Genomic DNA, 14,587 nt, shown 5'->3' on the forward strand with positions numbered 1-14,587 from the left:
GGCTCAGGTCATGGTCTCAGGGTCCGGGGATCGAGCCCCACGTCGGGCTCTCTGCTCAGCGGGAAGCTTGCTTCCCCCTCTCTCTCTCTGCCTGTCTCTCTGCCTACTTGTGGTCTCTCTCTCTCTCTGTCAAATAAATAAATTTAAAAATCTTAAAAAAAAATTAGGAATATGATGAGTTTGGTTACACTAATTCTTTAGTACAAGAAATAATACACATTAAAACTTTGATTAGTTGTGATTTTCTGGATGGTAAAAAAGAAAACTGGTAAAGTTCTTTAATGCACAGGGGAGCGTGCTATCTTACACCTGTAGCTCAAAGTAAAGACCAAAAGCCAGTTGCTATCTAATTTGCTGGGAGTGCAAATCTGTTTTGAGAGCACTGGGAGGGGCAGAGGGAAAGGGAGAAAGAAAGGATCTGAAGCAGGCGCTGCACCCAGCGCCCGGGCGGAGCACAACAAAGGGCTTAATATCATGACCCTGAGATCACGACCTGAGCTGAAATCGTGTCAGAAACTTAACCGACTGAGCCACCCCAGCTCCCCTGGAGTGGACACCTTCTGATTGATCGTAAAATCAAATTTTTTGGTTGGTGGTCAGACTGTTCATTCTCCACACCCCCGTCTTATCTTACCACCCTCATTTCAATTTAGCCACAATTAAATTTCGGTCTATCCCTTTTCTCACAGCAACATGAAGAAGAGAGGTAAAGGACAGTTTTGTGTATCTTCCTTTTATATTTTTTAAAGTCTATGGAACTCGAGTGACCCCTTTTACAGCTGTTATTATAGGACTATGTCCATGTTCACACAGATCTTTCTGCAGCAAGCCCCTGATCGGTGGCGTGCCAGGACATCAGAGCCAGACACTGACTCCTCATCACCATCTTGTCTCCATGACTTTGAACATAAGCACACTGCTGGTTCCCTCTGCCTCACATGCCCTAAGCCTCTTCTTCCACCTTTCTCCCACCCACTTCCCTCCTCCTGTCATTCATGACCTCCCTGAAGAGGCAAACACTTGGTGAAACAACTCCCCATCAGCGGTGATTTCAAGCCTGCAGCACTGGTCTGCTGCCACTTGACATCAATTACTTGTCAATTACTTGTCTTGAGCACTAGCCCACCTACCTCAAAAAGAGGTACAGGCACCCTAGCGTCATGCAAGAAAATTCACTGACTTACAGGATGAAAACACAAAACTTTCTCTACTTGTGATGGGGGTCACACCCTGATAAACCCATCATAAGTTGAAAATATCATACGTTGAAAATGCATTTAATACACCTAACCTACCAAACACCATAGCCCAGCCTTGCCTACCTTAAATGTGCTCAGAACATTTACATTGGCCTACAGCTGGGCAAAATCATTTAACCCAAAGACTATTTCATCATAAAGTGTTGAAGATCTCATGTTAATTGAATATTGTACTGAGAGTGAAACACAAAATGGCTATCTGGGGACAGCATGGTAGTCAGTGCATCAGCTGTTCACCCTCATGACCATGGCTGACTGGGAGCTGCAGCTTGCTGCCACTGCCCACAGTGTCATAAGAGAGGACCATACCACATGTTGCTAACCCAGGAAAGGATCCAAAGATCCAAAGATCCAAATCTGAAGTACAGTTTTTATTGAACATTTATCACTTTCACAACATGGTAAAGTCAAAAAATCATTAAGTCGAACCACTATGTCAGTGACTGTATGTACCGAAATTTGCATCTTACAAAAACTGTTTTAATATAGTAGATAGATAAGTAACTTGAGCCTTCATTTGGTGTGTCTCAGTTCCAATGACAGTCTAGTTCAAGAATTATTCCAGAAAGAGTAGAAGTTACTAAAAAGGTAGGCATGGCTTGCTTAGAGTATAGCCATGTACCATAATTTTGAGGGTCGATTTAAGAATGTTATGAAAACAAGCCCTTCCCAAATTGCAAGTGTTCTAAAACCATTAAAGAAATTACAGATCGAATATATTATTAATGAAAGCACCAGAAGGAATAAGAAAATGGTGAGGCTGGTATCTCTATTCCTAGTGGTTCTTTGTCAATCACCTTATTGGGGGCGGGGAGGTGGGGTGGCAGGGAAAGCAGTTAACATTCACTTCCATCTGATAGAATGCAAGGTCCCCAAACTCAAAATTAAAAAATACTTGAGGGGCACCTGACTGGCTGGTTGGCTCAAGAGCCAACTCGTGATTACAACCCAAGTCATGATCTCGTGGGTTGTGGGATCAAGCCCGTTGCAACAGGCTCTGAGCTTGGCACAGAGTTTGCTAGAGAGTCTCTCTCTCCCTTTGCCTCTGTCCCTCCCCCGATCTCTCTCTCTCTCTCAAATATATAAATAAATCTTAAAAATAAAAATACTGGGGCACCTGGGTGGCTCCATCAGTAAGTGTCTGCCTTCTGCTCAGGTCATGATCTCAAGGTGCTAGGATCAAGCCCCACAGCAGGCTCCTTGCTCAGCAGAGAGTCAGCTTCTCTCTCTCCCTTTACCCCTTCCCTGCTCATGCTCTCTTATTCCCTCTCTCAAATAAATAAATAAAACCTTAAAAAAATGGAATTTAAAATAATAAAGATACATAAACACTGTGGTTCTTACTATCCTGGACCATATCATAATTAATAATTAATTACTCATACTTATTGTGCTTTTCAACATATGTCTCCTCAGTAGACTATAGATTCCATGCTAGCCAATTCTGTAGTCTATTCGATTAATCACTACCCAGTAGCTGCACATTTAATATTGTTAAGTTCAGATTTCCCTGAATTAATCAGCTCAATTTAAGTTTAAATTCTAAATAAATTAGCAATTACTCCCATGCCCCAACATACAAAATATACACACCTGCAAAGAAACTGTAGCATTAAAATATTTATCATCTCTGTAACTTTAATCTCTACAATTCAGATCAGGTACTAATAAAAGTCAGCAGTTAAGAAGCATCAAGCTTTAAAATGAAGAATCCTTTCACTATTGGGGGGGAGAAAAAAAAAAAACCCTAAAAACGAAAAGACAATCACCACTGACATTTTTTCCTGTCACAAAGCCAATAAAAGCCCATGCCCCAAAAGACATTTTCACAGATTATCATGCAAGCAGAATTAAAACATTGATTTAGGCTCCTAAGTGGAAAACAGGAAAAGAAAGAAAAAAAAAAGGAGTTGGAAATTCAGTCCCCCCAACTAGTCTGTTTATAGGATGACTCAAATCTGCCAAAAAAAATCTTTGGAAAATATGTCAGCATCACTATTGGTTGCCATTTTGTTCAGTTGGCAGAGTCTCTGCTGACCAGTTAATTTAGCTATTAAAAATGGAACCTCCAAAAGGAAAGGGGGAAAAGAGCGTAGAAAGGAGAATGTTCCGGAATAAAATTCCTGATCAGACTGTAATTATAAAAAAATCAACATGCTAAAGTCCCAATTTGAAGCCCTAAGGATCTATTCCCAATTTTAAAATACACTAAAAAGAAAATACTGTTTTAAATTTTCAACTGTTCTGCTCCCGATTATTTTTGGTTAAGAAGTTCCAGATACAGGTTGGCAAAGAAAGAGGGGACTGGTAGTGGGAAAAGAGAGTAGCAACAAATCAATAGTTCAGGGATGCCTTACTCCAGTGGTTTTCACACTTTTTGGTCTCAGAATAACTATACAGTCTTAAAATGTACTGAGGACTCTTAGCAGCCTGTCAATGCAGGCCATTTCTATCAATATTTACTCTGTTACAAATTAAAACTGGAGAATTTTTTCATATTGCATTTATTTTAAAACAACAATAAACACACTACCCTGTGTTCTATAAATTTAAAAACTAAAAACTATTATTTTCTCCAAAAAACATAGTAAGGAAAGTGGCATTACTTCCCATTTTTATAAATCTCTTTATGTTTAACTTAGTAGAAAGCAACTAGAGTCTCATATATGATTCTGCATTACATCTGTCACACTGTGTTGCACTGGTTAAATATGGAAAATACAGTCTCATACACACATCATTGGAAGAAGGACCTTGTGAACTGCTGAGAAAGTCACGGAGAGTCCACGGGATTCTGGAAATTTTGAAAACCATTGCCTTAATCTTTAAATGATCACTCCTTCTATCATGCCATGCCAGATAACCAGAGGGCACCTGGTAGTTTAGGATGCACATTTATACATGACAAAAATATTACTGTTCCACGTGTTTAGAAATCTCTTTAACTTCTCTAACATCAAAGAAGTCAACAAGTCTAATGGTCAAGGAAGAAGGCATAAGACATTCTGAATGTAGGAATAATACTTTATGTACACAACTAAATATTTCTTAAATGAAACATCAACCTATGATAAAAAGGTTCTCAACTTTTCATCCTACTTCAGGTTGAACCAAAATTTTTATGTAATGTTTTAAGGTCAAAATGCTTAACTGAAAAGTCATAAGTTACTGAAGGATTACAGTCTATTATCTGAAGGGTTCAGAGTCTAAGTTCTTGACATATATATATATATATATATATATATATATATATATATCTTCTCCTTTCTGGTCTTGGATAAGGCCTTCTATCCCTAGTAATTGATCTGTCTTTCCTTCAGACACAAAGAAATCAGCTATTCAGAAAAAGGGGTTATGGACCTCCCATCTTAACTAAGGCACCCTCTTTCAATCAATACCATGTCTTACAATGTCTCAGGACTATTCTCTTGGGAGATTGAACAGTCCCATGATATTCTACTATAAAAAGGTATATCACCAGGGCAGAACAGAACTGCTTTCCAAATCCCATGGTACTTTTTAAACTCCATTTATAGACCACACTGACTTCCGGTTAAAGAGCTACAGTTTAGCTCAGTTTCTAACATGTGTGGGCTTGAGACCAAGTTTGACACTCCTTTTGCTCATCACAATTTTACAGCTGGATAAAAACCATAAATACATTGCAATACATTTACCACCCCCCCAAAAGTATCAGAAAACATTTTGATATTGGTCACAGAATAATCAAGAGTATAATATACTTCTATATTCAATTTTTGGAACTCCTATTAAACAATCTAGTTGATAATCCACTATTAGAATAAAGGATGTTTCTAAAACCTAGACTTAAGAATAGATAACAACTTGTTATCTATAATGTTGAGGATAAAGGAAAAGTTGTAAGATGTATTGAGATTATTTCCCATCAGAAAATTCTACAAAATGTACATTGTCTAGAGAGTTTAAACTGATCTGCTTTGTCCATTTAGCTCAACACCTAATTTACTGAGTACTTATTCCATAGGAATTTTCTTGATACTCTCTCAATTCAACTTCTGACAATCTCCAGGTTAGAAACAATTTTAAAAGACCAGGTTGGAGGCACCCAGGTGGCTCAGTCGGTTGAGCACCCAGCTCTTGATTTCATCCGAGGTCATGATCTCATGGTCCTGAGACTAAGCCCTGCATCGGACTGCACGCTCAGTAGGGAGTCTGCTTGAGATTTTCTCCCTCTCCTTCTGCCCCTCCCCCTGCTCCTGCACACTCTCTAACATAAATAAAACTTAAAACAAACAAACAAACAAACAAAAACAGGTTGTACAGTCACCCCTCCCAATTTTAAATGACTTTTATACCATCTACTTGTGGGCTGTCACTACTTTTCCACAGTTTTCTTTATATCTCTATATGGTCTATGTTATGCCTTCTAGGAAAACAAATTCATTCTCTTTAATATAAAAGGTAAAGGCAAAGGAAGGAAAAGGATTGAGCAATTCTGTTTCCTCTTAGCTTTCTGTCAACATTACATCATTATCAACCAGCAGTAGCGGCACATACTAACCAGCCAGACATTGTGCTTAGAGATCATATGCGTCATCTCATTCAATCTCATTCAATCTTTCCCCAGAACACTCTAAAACAATACTCACATTAATCCCATTTTACACAGAAGAAAATGGGAGGGTAGAAGTAACTTGCTGCTCAAGGACACAAGGTGAATGAAGCTCAAGACCATCTCACCTGAGTTCAGGTGTTACTCAACCACCAATCACAACCTTTGTTAAACCAGCCAGCCACGGCTTAGCAACCCACTTTTGTCATCCTTAACATTTTATCCAAGTGTCAATGCATTCTGTACTTTAACCATCTTGATTTTCCTCTTAGAAAATAATCTTTACTCATGGTTATTAGAACCACCTTTCAATCATGTCCTCTTTCCATCTTTGTAACCTCAAAATTAATTTCATATGCTCTGTAACCTCAGATTATCTTCCCCACCCCTGAAAAAAAGATCTTGATGTGAAAGGAAAACCAAGCCACTCTCATATTGCTCATCAAGTGGTTTCTACCTCCCAACCCCGATCCCACTCTCTGGTCCTCTTGTAGTTCATATTTTGAAATAAAAAGAGAAATTAGTGTGAGTCGGGCACATCTGGGACAAAGTTAGAACCAGTAAGACAAATTCAGACATAAAACTTTGAGGGAAGGTATACTTAAAAAAATCACCTCCGGGGTGCCTGGGTGGCTCAGTGGGTTAAAGCCTTTGCCTTCGGCTCAGGTCATGATCCCAGGGTCCTGGGATCGAGCCCCATGTCGGGCTCTCTGCTCGGCAGGGAGCCTGCTTCCCCCCTCTCTCTCTGCCTGCCTCTCTGCCTACTTGTGATTTCTGTCTGTCAAATAAATAAAGTCTTTAAAAAAAAAAAAAAAAAAAAAAGCACCTCCAAGTGGGAGAAAAATCATCCACTGTGTACCAACAATTCTGTCTCTTCTATGCTCAACAGGCAGAGAGATAACCCAGGGGCAGCTTGCTCCAAACTACCTGGCCCCATGGAAGGGCTGAAAAGAGACAAGGGCTGTCAGTTACAGCAGCCCCCCCCCCCAAAAAAGGGCTACCCAAAGCCATCATACCATATAAGTCAGGGTCTTTTTCCCAGTTCACAAATGACCTGTGAAATATTTTTAACACCACGCTGTGTCTGAACTGGCGGTGTGTAAGTTGCCAGGGTTTGGTTTTATATAGACTTCACTGTTGCTGGAAGGTTTCTGGTGGGGTGTTACTTTCAGAATATTAGCATGTAATTTGATCTTCCGTGATAGATGAATACAAATAGTTTCTTGGACAAGTCCTATGGAACTGAAACCCAGCCCCTGGATCAGTTCATCCTGTAGTTAGAGGAAATAATTACAGATTATTTCGGGAAAGAAAGGGTTTCGACTGAAAGAGTTACACTACAAACATTCCAGCTGTGACAGATGAACCCAAGAGAAGGCTTGGAAAGGAGACGAAAAGAACAATATAATCTGTGAGGGGTGGAAATGGAGGGGAGATGAGGCTTAATTGAATGAAAACAAGTGAAAGGTTTAAGTTAGGCCCCCAAGTAAGAACCAAAGAGTCCCCAGTAAATTCATTTTAATTGCTGTATACAGGATGAAACTGACTGCCGCACCCCGGCTCGATCTACAGATGAAAACCGAGCAAAGCTTCTGAGATTCTGGTGCGATCACCCGCTGCATGCCTTACTGGTATCTAAAGACACGGCTTTATTTTGACACGCTTGACTAGATGGAAACCGTCCCTCATTTTCCACTTCATTCCCTCTGTAGCAAATAGCTGTGGCTCTCCTGCTTTGTTTCAACTGATAGGACCCCACCATCCCCCAGCTGTTTTGTTATAGTCTCCTGGGCAGCACCAGACTCATGCCTCTCCCTCCAGTTCACAAACTGTGACTAGAACAGTTTTTTGTTTGTTTGCTTTTTCACCTAGTGGTAGGAAGGACCCCGTTATTCCCCACCCCCACAACTCATGGATGCCCAACTATGGAAACCACCTAAAATCCCACTTCCTCCCTAAGTCTTCAGTCAGATGCTGCCTCGGCCCCGTTTTCTCATTTCTAACTATACCTGAAGCTTCCCCTTTCACCTAATAGTGCAGACTTTCCCACCCGGCCCCCATACCAGAAAAAATGGTGTTTCAGGTGCCCACCATCTGACACAACTGTTCCAATTTTAAGACTAATATGATTACCCTATAATAATTTAAAGGTAGGCAGGTGGGCGGGTAGGGGGGATGTTAAATAAAATAGATGTCAGCACCAGGGAGGTATCTCTCTCTCCTTTTTCTTCTTCTTCTTCTTTTTTAAATAGAAGACACTACAGCATATTTCTGTGGAGGTATTTAAAAAAAAACAACAACAAAAAAAACACCCTTTATACACTAGCTTGACCAAAGCCTTCCTTCTCATCCACACTACCTACTCACTCAAGCCCATTCCTACCTCAGAACTTCCCACCCCCACCCCTACATTATATTACCCTGCCATTATCTTCTTGATAGTACATAACACTGTGAAAACTGCTGCTGATTTATTAGTTCATTGATTTTTATTATGTTTCTCCCCACCCCCCACTCCTTCCTCACACATCAAAATATAAGTAGCATGAGAGTAAAAATTCTACCTAGCTTATGGCTACATCACCATTCCTGGCACATACTAAGCATTCCATATAAATTAAAACACATTAACTTTAACTTCTTAGTCTATGCTACACTTGGATTTAGGTGGGGAGAGGGAAGTGAGGTTTAAGGAATTCTGTACAGACTGGCAAAGAAATGACGGGGGTGGAGAGTGTACCTTATCATCAATTGCATAAAGCAGCAACCAGATATTTTGAGATAAATTAAAAGATATCATTGGTAACTTAGATTTCAGTTTTCAAGGGTGTCATCCAAGAGAAGTAGCCAAACCAAAAGATGGCTGGCAGACTCCGGGTATACCAGACAACTCCCTGGTGGACAATATCCCATTTGGAAAGGCTTGCATGGATCTCTAGTTGCAGACACCAGCTGATCTGCCCAGAGCCATCCCCAGTGACCTCTGAGACAGCTTCTGTAGCTTGGAAATACATCTTCTCAAGTCAGAAATTGACATATTATCTCCTCCTCCCAACCCGTCTTCTAACAGTTATTGATGCTATTTGGAAAGCCATGTTTCCATGCCTATTAATAACCTTCAGAAAGAACCCCAAGGAAGTGTCAAGAGAAAAACAGATCTGGCTGGTGGAAGCCGAAGACTCAATCAGAGTTACAATTAGCAATTAATATATTTGAACAAAAAGAAAGTTGTAACATCTTCTGTCTCATATGTTATCTGTCCAGGAAACTTAAAACAAAGTACTTGGCCAATGAATTCAAGAAATGTTTAATCAAGAACACTGGTCTTTACAGAGAAGAACACTTTTAGAAGACCTCTTTATCTACTTAAATAGACCAGCACCAGCTACTAACTTTATCTACACATTAATGATGCCAAGGAATTTTGCCTTCAAGGCTAATATCCTTAAACCTTTATAGTTATTTACATCTTTATAAAGTTTCTTCAGATGACACCTCCAACAGCAACTACCTCACTCTACTCTAAAATAATGGAATAACTCATTAACAATCTTTCAAAAGACTTTTCTTAGTGGTCAGTCTCTCTCCCCCCTCCCCCAACCAGAATGTGATTAATGGAATTCTCTCACAACTTCGCTCGAAATATGCTTTTGCCAGTCGAGCAGCTAATTGTGGTATGACTCAACAAATGCACAGCTGTTCATTTAAATATATCCATCAAAAGTATAAATACGATCATGAGAAAGAAAATGAAATGTGTACCAGGGTCAGTGTACAAGCTGAACGGGTTAGCCCTGAAGTAACCACAACAGAAAACAAGGAGAAGGGGAGATGGAGCCGAGAGAGATTCTGCATACCAGAGAGAAAGAGATCAAAAAACTGATGTAACTGAAAAACCACGCGCCCAACCCAAACTCTCAACCAGTCGAAATAAGAAATTAATGGCAAGTTAAAAGTAAAAACAAATGTGCTCTACTATGTGGAGAACGAAAGGAAATCTGGGAAATGGCTGATGCCCCAAGTACTCTGAGGTAGAAAATCTACGGGCCAGAAATGAGGAACCCAATCTGTTATTAAAAACAAAACAAAGACCCTAAGGCAGAGGAAAACAGGAGGAACAGGATTCTTACCTCAGTCCTCTCCCCACAACCTACCAAGACTGATTATGAAATCATGAGATGTAGGAATCCCTCCAATCGTCCCAAAGCAAATCATTGGAAAATACCACCCCATACCAGGCAACATTTGTAAGAGGCCCTATTGTACATGAGGGTGCCCCCTGAACACAAGGGAAAGGAAATCAAGAGAAGGAAAACAGAACATGAAGAGGGGCCAAGGGAACACTGAATAAGAGAAAAAAGTGCCTAATCAGCCCCACAGACCCCATTCCTTCCTTGTTCCTCCGGGATGGGCCTGGAGACCCGTCAGAAGATGAGAAGCAAAGGCAGTGAAAAGACATGGGAGCCTCTCCTCTTTTAATAGGTAATTCAAAATAATAATAAACAAAATGAGTATCTAATCCATGATGATGATTTCCAAGCTTTCCCTGAACTATCAAAACCAAGTTCTTGCCAAAAAATCATCTCTCTGGTAGTGGGGGGCTCTCGTTTAGCCTGACCACTCAGTCATCTTGCCAGGAAGCCATTCATGTTCTCCATATTTAAAGGAAAACCTCTCACGTAATAATTATTATCATTATTATTATTATTATTATTATTATTATTTCAACAACTACCACCAGCCGCAACCACTAGTCTTCCCACATCTACCTTCTTCACCATTCATAAAAGACTTTCTAGAAAAAGCAATCTACACAACTTTTTCCACAACCTCTATCCAGTCCATCACCAAAGCAGCTCATTGGATATGTAATGGAGCTTCTTCAAAATGTGGACTCTCAAGCCTCAACCCAAGATTTTGAGTCGACTGACCTGAGATGGGGCCTCGGAACTCTCAGTCCCACAGCAACTCAGGTGGTTCTGAGAACGCTGACGATGGACTGACTTGCCCACTCTGTAACATCACGGTGCTGAAGACCCCCTTCTGCCCCGGGTTCCTCCCTGGTTGGGATTCAGAAGCTCCACTCTCTCTGGATCTTCGCTTTTATGGTTTGGACCTTCTTGGCTTCCTTAGAGTTTTCCTCTTCTGCCACTCATCACTTAAATCTTAGTTTCCCACAGAGGCTCACATCTCAGCTCACTCTTCAATCAGGTGGTACCCAATCCCCGAGCTTCAAGACCACTGTGCTGAGCCTGAACCACCAGGCAGAGCATGGAATCGCCTGTTCTTTACTCATATCCACACCTCCCCACACCATCGAATCCTCATTACTTTCTTCTCTTACCCTACATCCTTGTTTTTTTCACTGTTTATTCATTTTAAAAACCATATTACAGATATTTCAAATTACATAGAAACTGAAAAGTATTTTTGAAAAACCGTACTCTGACCTCCTAGTTTTAATTATAAAGCACCATCCTACCACCCAGTTTGAGAAATAAGCCATCTTATTTACTCTACTCTGCCCATTTTCTTCCTGAGGTAGTTTGATGAGAATCCCAGATGTCACATCATTTCACCCACCAATTCTCTCACAAATAAAGGCTTTTTCTAAATACAACTATAAAATCAACATCTTAACTAACAAAAATTAAAATTATTCCTTAAAAGTATTAAAAGTATTCCATCTCCAAATATCATCTAAAAGCTAATCAGTGTTTAAATTTGCCCAATTTTCAACTATGAACATCTCCTGCACTTACCCACCCCCTGCCCCCACCAAAAAAAAATTGCAGGGAGACTAGGAACAGCATACTCATAGAAGTTCTTCTCATTGCTTTTCAGTTATTGTAACGAGTGGTTCAGTGCTGGGATTGTGGCAGTATTGAGAATACTCTGTATATAACGTGGCAGAAAGCTAACAAGTTACTGTGGCACATTTGAATTCTGTCATCTCCTGCTGGTTCGGAGAACCAGAATTCTCCATGTGAAATACAGGTAGTAACAGAGGAAGTTAAATAAGAGCTTCATCACCTGATTTTTGAATTGGAAGTATCAGTATGAACTCACGACATGTTTCATGTGTTGTTGTCCTCTGTCCACTAAAAGGCCTAGAAACAATGATCTACCCAGTAGCAGTAAGCATGACTGGTGCCCAGAGAGTGGTTTTAAAACACTACTTCCCACTCAAAAAATAAAAGAGCAAGTTGAATTGAACTATGAGGTTGCAACCACCAAACCCAGCCAGTAGGAAATCAGAGGTGAAATGGATGGATTCTTCAATAGACAGACTGTAAGGAAAGGGCCGCCGGGGGAATCTGATGTTTAAGAGACTTAATAAGACATAAAATAAAAACTAAAGTACAGTGGCTAAATATGCATACATGGGTGATAAAACCATAAAGAAAGGCAACAGAACAATTACTACGGAAGTCATGAAAGCAGTGACTGACTTCTGGAGGGGGAGAGGAGCTATGTCTGGTATGGGACACACCGGGGGAGGGGAGACTACTAATATTCTGTCTCCTGATCTGTGTGGTGGTCACAAAAATACTCCCCGTATAATAAATAAAAAATAAAAAATAATAATAATATAAAATTAACAATAAATATAAATAAATAAATATAAATAATAAATGAAAATACCTTACAATAATTAACTAAGCTATATAGGTATTGTATGGATATCTGCATCTGTGTCTTATTTTACAATAAAAAGATAAAAAGAAGATAAAAACAGAATGTGTCCTGTTAAAAACAAAAGGTGCAGACTAACAGACACACATACACTGAGGGAGTAACAGCACTGTGTATCATGTATACACAAAAATCTGCCCAGGTTTGTGTCACAAATAAGTTTTTGTAATAAATTTCTGAAATATCAACTATTTTTTAAAAGATTTTAGTTATTTATTTATTTATTTTCCAAAGAGCGAGAGAGAGCACAAGCAGGGGTACCACAGGCAGAGGGAGAAGCAGGCTCTCCACTGAGCAAGTATCATAATCTAGGACTCGATCCTAGGCCCCTGAGACCATGACTGGAGCCAAAGGCAGACGTTTAACCGACTGAGCCACCCAGGCATCCCATGAAATATCAACTATATGTTATCTTCAAATAGGAAAACTGTTTTCTCACGTTCCAAGTTTATTCATTTGTAATAGAGAAATAGGCATCAGTTACCTAGTCATAACCAGAAGTCAAGTATTAATAAAATTAATACAATAGCTTATGATAAGTTGGTCATTCCCCTCTCTTCCTTCAATTATATGTTTCATATATATATGGTCGAGGATATAGATAGACTGTAGATTCCAAATCAATGTTTCCCAAATACTGTCAATATTATCCTCCAGCAAAAAAAAAAAAACTGACATCAAAAAGATATGAGCCCTTCGCAAAGTATCTATATGTATAACACAACCCCATTCATAGTATTAGCAGGTTTTCTTCTCAGAGGGGAGGAGTGGTGAATAGATACGATTATTTTAAAGTTCTTTGTTTTTTTTTTTTTAAAAAAAACCTAAGACATGAAATAGACATGAATATTCTGTAAAATAGAACTTTAAAATTCTGTCAAAGGAAACTTAAATATGAAAATTTTGCGAAATTGAACAATCCCCATCACAAGGTAAAATACACATTAGCTTCAAGAGTTCAAAAACTGATCCTGGTACACGTATGGGCAGAGAGATCAATGAAACTAAATGGATATCCCCAAAAGAGACCGAAGTGTACAGGAGAATGTATAATACAAAAGAAATCAAAGAGGAAAAGATGGAACTATTCAGTAAAATTGGGAAAACTGACCACTGTGACAAAGACCACTGATTTTCCATTAAAATTCCTTCTTGGCTGCTTCTTGGGTCCATGCTGACCTGCAGAGACCACACTCCCCACTCTCCCATGCAGCTACATGTGCCCCAAGACTAAGTTCTCATCAATGGAAATAGAAGTGGTGTGTGTCCAACTTCTGATCACTTGCCCTGGACTTTCTCCTTTGTCCTTCACATGGAGGGAGCCCAGATATGGTGCAAGCCATCTCTGACCATGTGCATAACTACAGTGACAACTGCACAGAAGGAACATGAGTCTCAATGACTAGTGGCTATGGGAGGTTCTGCTGACCTGGTTTGCTCACACAGGACTGTTTAGTAAGAAAAAAATCAACTTCTATGCTGTTTGAACCATAACATAGCCCTTGGTTACAGCAACTCAGCCTTAGCCTAATAAATAGAGCATCCAGAGAAAAATTCAGTTTTGATTCATACCTAACATTCCAGATGGATCAAAGATTTAAACCTGAAAATGTAGCCACAAGACAACAGCCAAGGAACCATGAGATAGGTTTTTAGCCACAGAAAGTTTATCTGTTTAGCTCTACAAGTCACTATGAACATCTGCTACTGATGTCTCTTTCACTACAATGTAAGTACCATAGAACAAGAATTGGGATGGGTTTTCTTCGGTGTTCTATATACTGCTGTCTAGACAAGTGCCTAATACCTACAAGGCATTCCGTAAGCACCTATCGAATGAATACATTGATAAATATAAGTGTACTAATTTTTAAATAATCTGCACAGCAAAATAATTCTTATTTTTGTACAAATGACAACATATAAATATCACTTACCACACTTTATTTTGTTAAGGCATAGGTGTTTCTTTAAACTGATAATAGATCAATAACCCAATGGGAAAACAGACTAAGTACACAAACACAGGGGGAACACA

At 39.5% G+C, this 14,587-nt stretch overlaps 1 protein-coding gene across 2 annotated transcripts in view; it reads right to left on the reverse strand.

Moving 5' to 3' along the window:
- The window catches only part of ACVR1 (activin A receptor type 1), a 127,261-nt gene that overhangs the window by 58,699 nt on the left and 53,975 nt on the right, over positions 1 to 14,587 (reverse strand). The window lies entirely within an intron of this gene.

This window comes from Mustela erminea, chromosome 8 (genome assembly GCF_009829155.1).
Source record: "Mustela erminea isolate mMusErm1 chromosome 8, mMusErm1.Pri, whole genome shotgun sequence".
In the NCBI taxonomy this organism is placed as follows: domain Eukaryota; kingdom Metazoa; phylum Chordata; class Mammalia; order Carnivora; family Mustelidae; genus Mustela; species Mustela erminea.